This window comes from Hordeum vulgare, chromosome 3H (assembly GCF_904849725.1).
Source record: "Hordeum vulgare subsp. vulgare chromosome 3H, MorexV3_pseudomolecules_assembly, whole genome shotgun sequence".
NCBI classification, from domain to species: Eukaryota; Viridiplantae; Streptophyta; class Magnoliopsida; order Poales; family Poaceae; genus Hordeum; species Hordeum vulgare.
In genome coordinates, this window is record NC_058520.1 from 586,140,143 (window position 1) to 586,149,670 (window position 9,528).

Sequence of the window (9,528 nt, forward strand, 5' to 3'; positions counted from 1 at the left end):
AACATGTCTATCCGACTATCCGCCTGTCTATATTAAACATGCATGTACTCCCTCTGTACCGATTTATTTGTCGTTGGGAGATTGCCTCCGACCAGGTGAAAACATACTAAAGTACAAAAGTATCCCTAATTACCCCTAATAATTTGAAAACAGATCGTCATCTTCCTCGCTCCACCTCCGCGAGCGCTCGCCTCCTCTTCCTCCGCCCTCCACCTCTGCCAGTGCTCGCCTACTCTGCCTCCGCCCTCTACCTCCTCTAGCTGCTTGTCCCCGTCGCTAGCAGCAGGCCCCTCCCTGTCATCCATCAGCACGACCCTCCGTGAGGCTCCTCCCCGTCATCCAGCTGCCCGTCCCCGTCGCCAGCCGCAGACCCCTCTTCCTCTGCCCTCCATCAACAGGATCCTCCGCCAGGCTCCTCCCTGTCGTCCAGCTGCTCGTCCCCGTCGCCAGTAGCAGGACCCTGCTCCTCCGCCTTGACCAGAAAGACCCTCCACCTGGCCGCCTCCGCCCCAACTTGGTCCTCGCCTGCCCAGCCCAGGCGGGTACTCCTCGCCTCAAATTACTCCCTGAAATAGCACAAAATTGATTCAGTTTAACAGCACAAGATTGATTCAGTTTAACAGCGCAACAACAGAATTTGAGGAATCACTATAATTTGAAAACAAACAAATAATAGTCGCAGGTGCAGTGAAATTCAGGAATTAAATGAAATTCAAGTGTATAAGGTGTATATGCTGCAACAGGTCCAGTGTGCAGTCTTGACGTGCAAATAATTGTGCATGCATTTTCCATCATTCTCCATCAGGTATTTGCTGTTTGTTTCTTCGGTTGGTGTCAATGATATGTTAATCTAGACCAACTTTAGAGGTAGAATACGAGACTGGAGGGATATCATCAGGCAACAAAATAATTCTACAGTAAAATTCCTGCTAGTGCCTTAATCTAAAAACCATGCTCATTGAGATGATTAGAAGCTCACCCGAGATGCATACAGATCAAACATCAGGGAATTACAAGGAGTCATCCTTCTGCAGAAGATGTTAATATGGTCGGGCCCTGTCCTCAAAGCTCACCTGAGATGCATACAAATCAAACATCCCTACTAGCAAGATACTGCCATCCTTCTGCATCCATCCTCCTCCACCCCGCCGTTGTCACACATGCACTACCATGAAATGAAGCAGATGTTCGAAAGCAACACAACAGAGTGTGAGAGGGTACAATCCTTGACTAGTTTCAGCTAAGAATGGGGAGAGAGAAACTACACCAGCACTACACTACTCCTAATTAACTCAAGATCTTGAGCCTTTTGCCTTTTGCCATTAATTCAGTTAACACTACTCCTAATTAACTGAAGAAGATCTTGAGAAACTACAGCAACAATACACTACAGAGCAGGAAGTACTGACCGAAATAACAGAAAAATTGCCTCAAGCAGTAACAAAAAATGTGTTACTGCTGAAGAAGATCTTGAGAAACTACAGCAACAACAGAAGTAAAACATCAAAGCTCACTTTTCGCTTCTAAAAGCACTTTGCTGAATCCAGTTAGGTACTTGAATGAATGCTTATTGTCACTCTTTCTTAAATGAATGCTTGTTGTCAATCTATTAAAAATAAAATGATTATTTTCAATCTTTTTAAAATGAAATGCTTATTGTCATTCTCTTTTGAAAACATCTTTCATCTTCACATCTTCAGGAGAACATGGATCTTCCAGACCTCAACTACACTCCACCTGCAGAAGATGGGGATAAAATGGATGCAGATGCAGGAAACGAAATGGAAGGAGATATAGGAGATGATATGGAAGGAGATGGAATAGTGGAAGATACAGGCAAAAACATTTTGTCGTTTGGTCATTTGGTCATTTGGTCATGTCATGGTTTGATCATTTCATCATGTTGTTGTATTTGTTGGTGCAGTTGTTGAGCAAGTTGCTAAAAGAAACAAAACCCTCAATGACCAATAGAAGTTTGCTGCTTATGTAGCCTTGCATACACTCTGTATGAGTAGAGGAGGAATTCTTAAGAGAACTGATACGCAAGACATTGCAATTTTTTTGGAGTAGGTGTCTGGAATATACAAAGAATTTGGAGGAAAGCGATGTCTCAAATCAAACAAGGCCAGGAAGTTGATGTTTCCAATGAAAGAAAAGGAAATTGTGGAAGAAAGCCTAAGGACATTAACCTAGAACAAATCATAACAATTCCGCTAAACAGGAGATCTACAATTAGGTCTCTGGCTTGGCAGTTGGGATGTAGCCCTACCACGCTCCACAGGAAGTTCATGCTGAAGTTGATAAGGAGGCATACAAACTGTGTGAAGCCAGCTTTGAAGGAACAGAATAAGAAGGATAGGATGAAATTTTGCTTGTCGATGCTTGATGAGGCAACAACAACTACTGTGAGGCCTAAGTTCAAGACTATGCATAATATTGTGCATATTGATGAAAAGTGGTTTAATATGACCAAGAAGAATAAAACGTATTATCTCCTGGATGGGGAGGAAGAACCTACGAGGCCTATACATGGTAGCTGTATTGGGAAGGTAATGTTCTTGACAGCCATTGCTAGGCCTAGGTGGGATAGTGAAGGAAACGTGACCTTTTGTGGAAAAATCGGTATCTGGCCATTTGTGAAAGAAGTCCCTGCTGAGAGGAGAAGTGAGAATAGGCCCAAAGGTACAATAGAGACAAAGTCAATAAAAGTCGATAGAAAAGTGATGAGAGAGTTCTTGATAGAGAAGGTCTTGCTAGCGATACAAGCTATTTGGCCTGAAAATGATGTTGGGCAGACCATCTATATACAGCAAGATAATGCTAAGCCTCATATTTTGCCTGAGTGTTGGAGGAATTTGAAGGCTATGAGGTTTACAAGATGAATAGAATTTTTCTAACTCTACAGACTTGCATGATCGAGATCCTGAACAATGCAGGAGGCAATGGTTACAAAATACCCCATGTGAACAAGGAAAGTCTAGAGAGGCTTGGGCGACTACCTCCAAGACTTTCATGCCCGCAGGAGGTTTATGCAAATGCCCTACACAACTTGGAGCTAATGGAGAGGGTTCACTGATGAGACTTGTGATGAGGCTAGTGATGCTTGTGATGAGGCTACTGATGCTTGTGATGATGCTTGTGATGAGGCTACTGATGCTTGTGATGAGGCTACTGATGAGGCTACCGATGCTTGTGATGATGCTACTGATGCTTGTGATGAGGCTACTGATGCTTGTGATGAGGCTACTGATGCTTGTGATGATGCTTGTGATGAGGCTACTGATGAGGCTACCGATGCTTGTGATGATGCTACTGATGCTTGTGCTACTGATGCTTGTGATGATGCTTGTGATGAGGCTACTGATGCTTGTGATGATGCTTGTGATGAGGCTACTGATGCTTGTGATGAGGCTAGTAATGAGGCTACTGATGCTTGTGATGATGCTTGTGATGATGCTACTGATGAGGCTACTGATGCTTGTGATGATGCTTGTGATGAGGCTACTGATGCTTGCGATGATGCTTGTGATGATGCTTGTGATGAGGCTACTGATGCTTGATGAGGCTACTAATGCTTGTGATGATGCTTGTGATGAGGCTTTCATGCTTGATGTGTAACTCCATTTTGTAACTCCATTCGACAATAATTCATATGATTTGTATGATTTTTTTACTCGAGTTTGAGTATATTTGAATTAGTGAAACAATTTCATTTTGATTTCATTAAAGGAAAGTTTTCAATTAATTATGATTTCATTTAGATTTCATTAAAGGAAAAGCTTAAGTTAATTTTATTTAGATTTCATTAAAGGAAAAGCTTAAGTTAATTTCATTTAGATTTCATCAAAGGAGAGGTGAGAAGAGAGAAACTAATCCTAGCAACTCCTACTCCTACACTAAATACCTAATAGAGCTTTCAGAGAAGTGAGAAGAGAGAGGTGAGAAGAGAGAAACTACATGGTCCAGCCCCTGCGGCTAAAGAAGGCGCCAAGGAGGACGGCACACCAGCGCCAGCAAGTGGAGCCAAGCAACCCGCAAAGAGCAAAGAAGCACCTACCAATGGCCCCACCGCAGAGACGGAGAAGGAGCAGCCTGCAGCAGCAGCAACAGAGTAGTAGCTTCTCCTTACAGAAACGCGAGAACCTTAATTATGCTTAGATGGAAACTTTTATTTTCAAAAATACCCGAAGTGTTGCCTATACTGTAGCGATCTTTTTGTAGAGGTGCGCGTCAAGGATGGCTATGTATCGACAACTCTAAACATTCAGATTAGTATCACAGCAAACAACTGCACTCTTTACTTTTTTCTCCTGGTTCCAGACTCTGTGAGATGAATGAATACATTATGGTCTTAAACCAAAAGCTGAGAAGTTAACCAAAAGCTGAGAAGTGAACCAAATCATTTGGAGCAGCCATTTAGTGAACATTCGGAGCAGCAATTTACTGAACACTGATTTAGTGTTTACTCACCTAACAAGATAGAGCAGCCATTTACTGAACACTGGAGTATGACTTACTCAGGAAAAGTTCAGTATAATAAGCAAAACGTATGGCTTTTGTATCTGCACTTTTGTAAGGTTTAAGTTAATTAAAGGGGAAAAAACCATTTCCATTTATCTTAATTATCAGAAAAAAATCAGTTAATCTTAATTAATAGAAGAAAAAAATCAGTTAAAGCTACTCCTACAGTTTACTGAAAAAGAAGAGAAGACCGTGTTGCACTTGACACAAAGAAGATAATAGCAATTCAGCTCCTGAAATACTCCTTATAATGTCTGTATTTGTGTCCTGGAAGGAGTATTGTGATGCATTTGAGTACTTAATCAAAGTGGAGTAGCAGGTAAACAAACGTTGATTAACTCCACCTGCATCTTTGTTTACCAAAACAAATGGCGATGACAGGAAAAGGGAAAAAGAGACCTTTTTTACCTTCAGCCTGCATCTTTGCCTGCGGCTCGACGCCTGCATCTTTGCCTACAGCTCGACGCCGACCTCCCTCCACAGGGCCGCGACCTCGGCTGGCTCGACGCCGACCTCCTGCCGCAGGGCCGCGACCTCGGCTGGCTCAATGCCGACATCCCGCCGCAGGGCCGCGACCTTGGCCGGCTCTATGCTCCGGCGTCGTTGTTGCAGCTGCATCTCCACCGCCAAACCCATCCCCACCCCCCCTCCACTACCGCCATCCTCCCGCCGTCCTGGCTCTTCTTTACCTCCTCGTCGGCGAGGAAGCACCAGGCCCTCCGGATCCAGCCACCCAATGGAAAGGCGGCGACGACGCAAGCGGCAGAGTGGGGCCGGAGACGAAGACAGTGAAGAGGGGGCGGCGATGCGGGCAAGGAAGAGGCGCCGGCGACGCATGCGAGGTAGAGGCGCCGACGATGCAGGCGAGGGAGGAGCGCTGGCTGGGGTGAGCTAGGGATTCGGCGGGGGCGAGCGAGCGAGTGACAGCGTGGGCAAGCGAGCGAGTGACGGAGCTAAGTGAGTGAGGGTAGTTTAGGAAACAAAAAAATAATTTGTACTAGCCAAAATTTGCACTAAAATTCTGCAACGACAAATAAAACGGTACAGAGGGAGTATGTGATTGCCAAGAAACGGCTAGCCCACGCCACCCGTACATCTATCTGCCTTTTATTATTAACTAGTTGATTGCACGTGCGTTGTTATGAAACAACAAAAATAAAAAAACATGCTAATCTGGCAATTATGGAAATATGTATCCAAATAAAATTGCAACTTGTTTCAATTCATATAGCGACAAACACTAATTTTGTCTCCCACCTTGTTTCCTCCTCCGAATTCACCATGTCCCTCCTTAGTCATCATCCTCTCTTGCAATTATAACCGTATCATTCCATCTACTCTTTCTCTAGCATTATCATCTTTTGAAAAGTATGTCATCTCGCCTTATGATTGTATTGGGCACCTATTTTAACTTGCCTCCTCTATTAAAAAGAGATAACTTGAAGGAAGTATCCGGTACTTACTCCGCCCTCTACCTCCTCTAGCTGCTTGTCCCCGTCGCTAGCAGCAGGCCCCTCCCTGTCATCCATCAGCACGACCCTCCGTGAGGCTCCTCCCCGTCATCCAGCTGCCCGTCCCCGTCGCCAGCCGCAGACCCCTCTTCCTCTGCCCTCCATCAACAGGATCCTCCGCCAGGCTCCTCCCTGTCGTCCAGCTGCTCGTCCCCGTCGCCAGTAGCAGGACCCTGCTCCTCCGCCTTGACCAGAAAGACCCTCCACCTGGCCGCCTCCGCCCCAACTTGGTCCTCGCCTGCCCAGCCCAGGCGGGTACTCCTCGCCTCAAATTACTCCCTGAAATAGCACAAAATTGATTCAGTTTAACAGCACAAGATTGATTCAGTTTAACAGCGCAACAACAGAATTTGAGGAATCACTATAATTTGAAAACAAACAAATAATAGTCGCAGGTGCAGTGAAATTCAGGAATTAAATGAAATTCAAGTGTATAAGGTGTATATGCTGCAACAGGTCCAGTGTGCAGTCTTGACGTGCAAATAATTGTGCATGCATTTTCCATCATTCTCCATCAGGTATTTGCTGTTTGTTTCTTCGGTTGGTGTCAATGATATGTTAATCTAGACCAACTTTAGAGGTAGAATACGAGACTGGAGGGATATCATCAGGCAACAAAATAATTCTACAGTAAAATTCCTGCTAGTGCCTTAATCTAAAAACCATGCTCATTGAGATGATTAGAAGCTCACCCGAGATGCATACAGATCAAACATCAGGGAATTACAAGGAGTCATCCTTCTGCAGAAGATGTTAATATGGTCGGGCCCTGTCCTCAAAGCTCACCTGAGATGCATACAAATCAAACATCCCTACTAGCAAGATACTGCCATCCTTCTGCATCCATCCTCCTCCACCCCGCCGTTGTCACACATGCACTACCATGAAATGAAGCAGATGTTCGAAAGCAACACAACAGAGTGTGAGAGGGTACAATCCTTGACTAGTTTCAGCTAAGAATGGGGAGAGAGAAACTACACCAGCACTACACTACTCCTAATTAACTCAAGATCTTGAGCCTTTTGCCTTTTGCCATTAATTCAGTTAACACTACTCCTAATTAACTGAAGAAGATCTTGAGAAACTACAGCAACAATACACTACAGAGCAGGAAGTACTGACCGAAATAACAGAAAAATTGCCTCAAGCAGTAACAAAAAATGTGTTACTGCTGAAGAAGATCTTGAGAAACTACAGCAACAACAGAAGTAAAACATCAAAGCTCACTTTTCGCTTCTAAAAGCACTTTGCTGAATCCAGTTAGGTACTTGAATGAATGCTTATTGTCACTCTTTCTTAAATGAATGCTTGTTGTCAATCTATTAAAAATAAAATGATTATTTTCAATCTTTTTAAAATGAAATGCTTATTGTCATTCTCTTTTGAAAACATCTTTCATCTTCACATCTTCAGGAGAACATGGATCTTCCAGACCTCAACTACACTCCACCTGCAGAAGATGGGGATAAAATGGATGCAGATGCAGGAAACGAAATGGAAGGAGATATAGGAGATGATATGGAAGGAGATGGAATAGTGGAAGATACAGGCAAAAACATTTTGTCGTTTGGTCATTTGGTCATTTGGTCATGTCATGGTTTGATCATTTCATCATGTTGTTGTATTTGTTGGTGCAGTTGTTGAGCAAGTTGCTAAAAGAAACAAAACCCTCAATGACCAATAGAAGTTTGCTGCTTATGTAGCCTTGCATACACTCTGTATGAGTAGAGGAGGAATTCTTAAGAGAACTGATACGCAAGACATTGCAATTTTTTTGGAGTAGGTGTCTGGAATATACAAAGAATTTGGAGGAAAGCGATGTCTCAAATCAAACAAGGCCAGGAAGTTGATGTTTCCAATGAAAGAAAAGGAAATTGTGGAAGAAAGCCTAAGGACATTAACCTAGAACAAATCATAACAATTCCGCTAAACAGGAGATCTACAATTAGGTCTCTGGCTTGGCAGTTGGGATGTAGCCCTACCACGCTCCACAGGAAGTTCATGCTGAAGTTGATAAGGAGGCATACAAACTGTGTGAAGCCAGCTTTGAAGGAACAGAATAAGAAGGATAGGATGAAATTTTGCTTGTCGATGCTTGATGAGGCAACAACAACTACTGTGAGGCCTAAGTTCAAGACTATGCATAATATTGTGCATATTGATGAAAAGTGGTTTAATATGACCAAGAAGAATAAAACGTATTATCTCCTGGATGGGGAGGAAGAACCTACGAGGCCTATACATGGTAGCTGTATTGGGAAGGTAATGTTCTTGACAGCCATTGCTAGGCCTAGGTGGGATAGTGAAGGAAACGTGACCTTTTGTGGAAAAATCGGTATCTGGCCATTTGTGAAAGAAGTCCCTGCTGAGAGGAGAAGTGAGAATAGGCCCAAAGGTACAATAGAGACAAAGTCAATAAAAGTCGATAGAAAAGTGATGAGAGAGTTCTTGATAGAGAAGGTCTTGCTAGCGATACAAGCTATTTGGCCTGAAAATGATGTTGGGCAGACCATCTATATACAGCAAGATAATGCTAAGCCTCATATTTTGCCTGAGTGTTGGAGGAATTTGAAGGCTATGAGGTTTACAAGATGAATAGAATTTTTCTAACTCTACAGACTTGCATGATCGAGATCCTGAACAATGCAGGAGGCAATGGTTACAAAATACCCCATGTGAACAAGGAAAGTCTAGAGAGGCTTGGGCGACTACCTCCAAGACTTTCATGCCCGCAGGAGGTTTATGCAAATGCCCTACACAACTTGGAGCTAATGGAGAGGGTTCACTGATGAGACTTGTGATGAGGCTAGTGATGCTTGTGATGAGGCTACTGATGCTTGTGATGATGCTTGTGATGAGGCTACTGATGCTTGTGATGAGGCTACTGATGAGGCTACCGATGCTTGTGATGATGCTACTGATGCTTGTGATGAGGCTACTGATGCTTGTGATGAGGCTACTGATGCTTGTGATGATGCTTGTGATGAGGCTACTGATGAGGCTACCGATGCTTGTGATGATGCTACTGATGCTTGTGCTACTGATGCTTGTGATGATGCTTGTGATGAGGCTACTGATGCTTGTGATGATGCTTGTGATGAGGCTACTGATGCTTGTGATGAGGCTAGTAATGAGGCTACTGATGCTTGTGATGATGCTTGTGATGATGCTACTGATGAGGCTACTGATGCTTGTGATGATGCTTGTGATGAGGCTACTGATGCTTGCGATGATGCTTGTGATGATGCTTGTGATGAGGCTACTGATGCTTGATGAGGCTACTAATGCTTGTGATGATGCTTGTGATGAGGCTTTCATGCTTGATGTGTAACTCCATTTTGTAACTCCATTCGACAATAATTCATATGATTTGTATGATTTTTTTACTCGAGTTTGAGTATATTTGAATTAGTGAAACAATTTCATTTTGATTTCATTAAAGGAAAGTTTTCAATTAATTATGATTTCATTTAGATTTCATTAAAGGAAAAGCTTA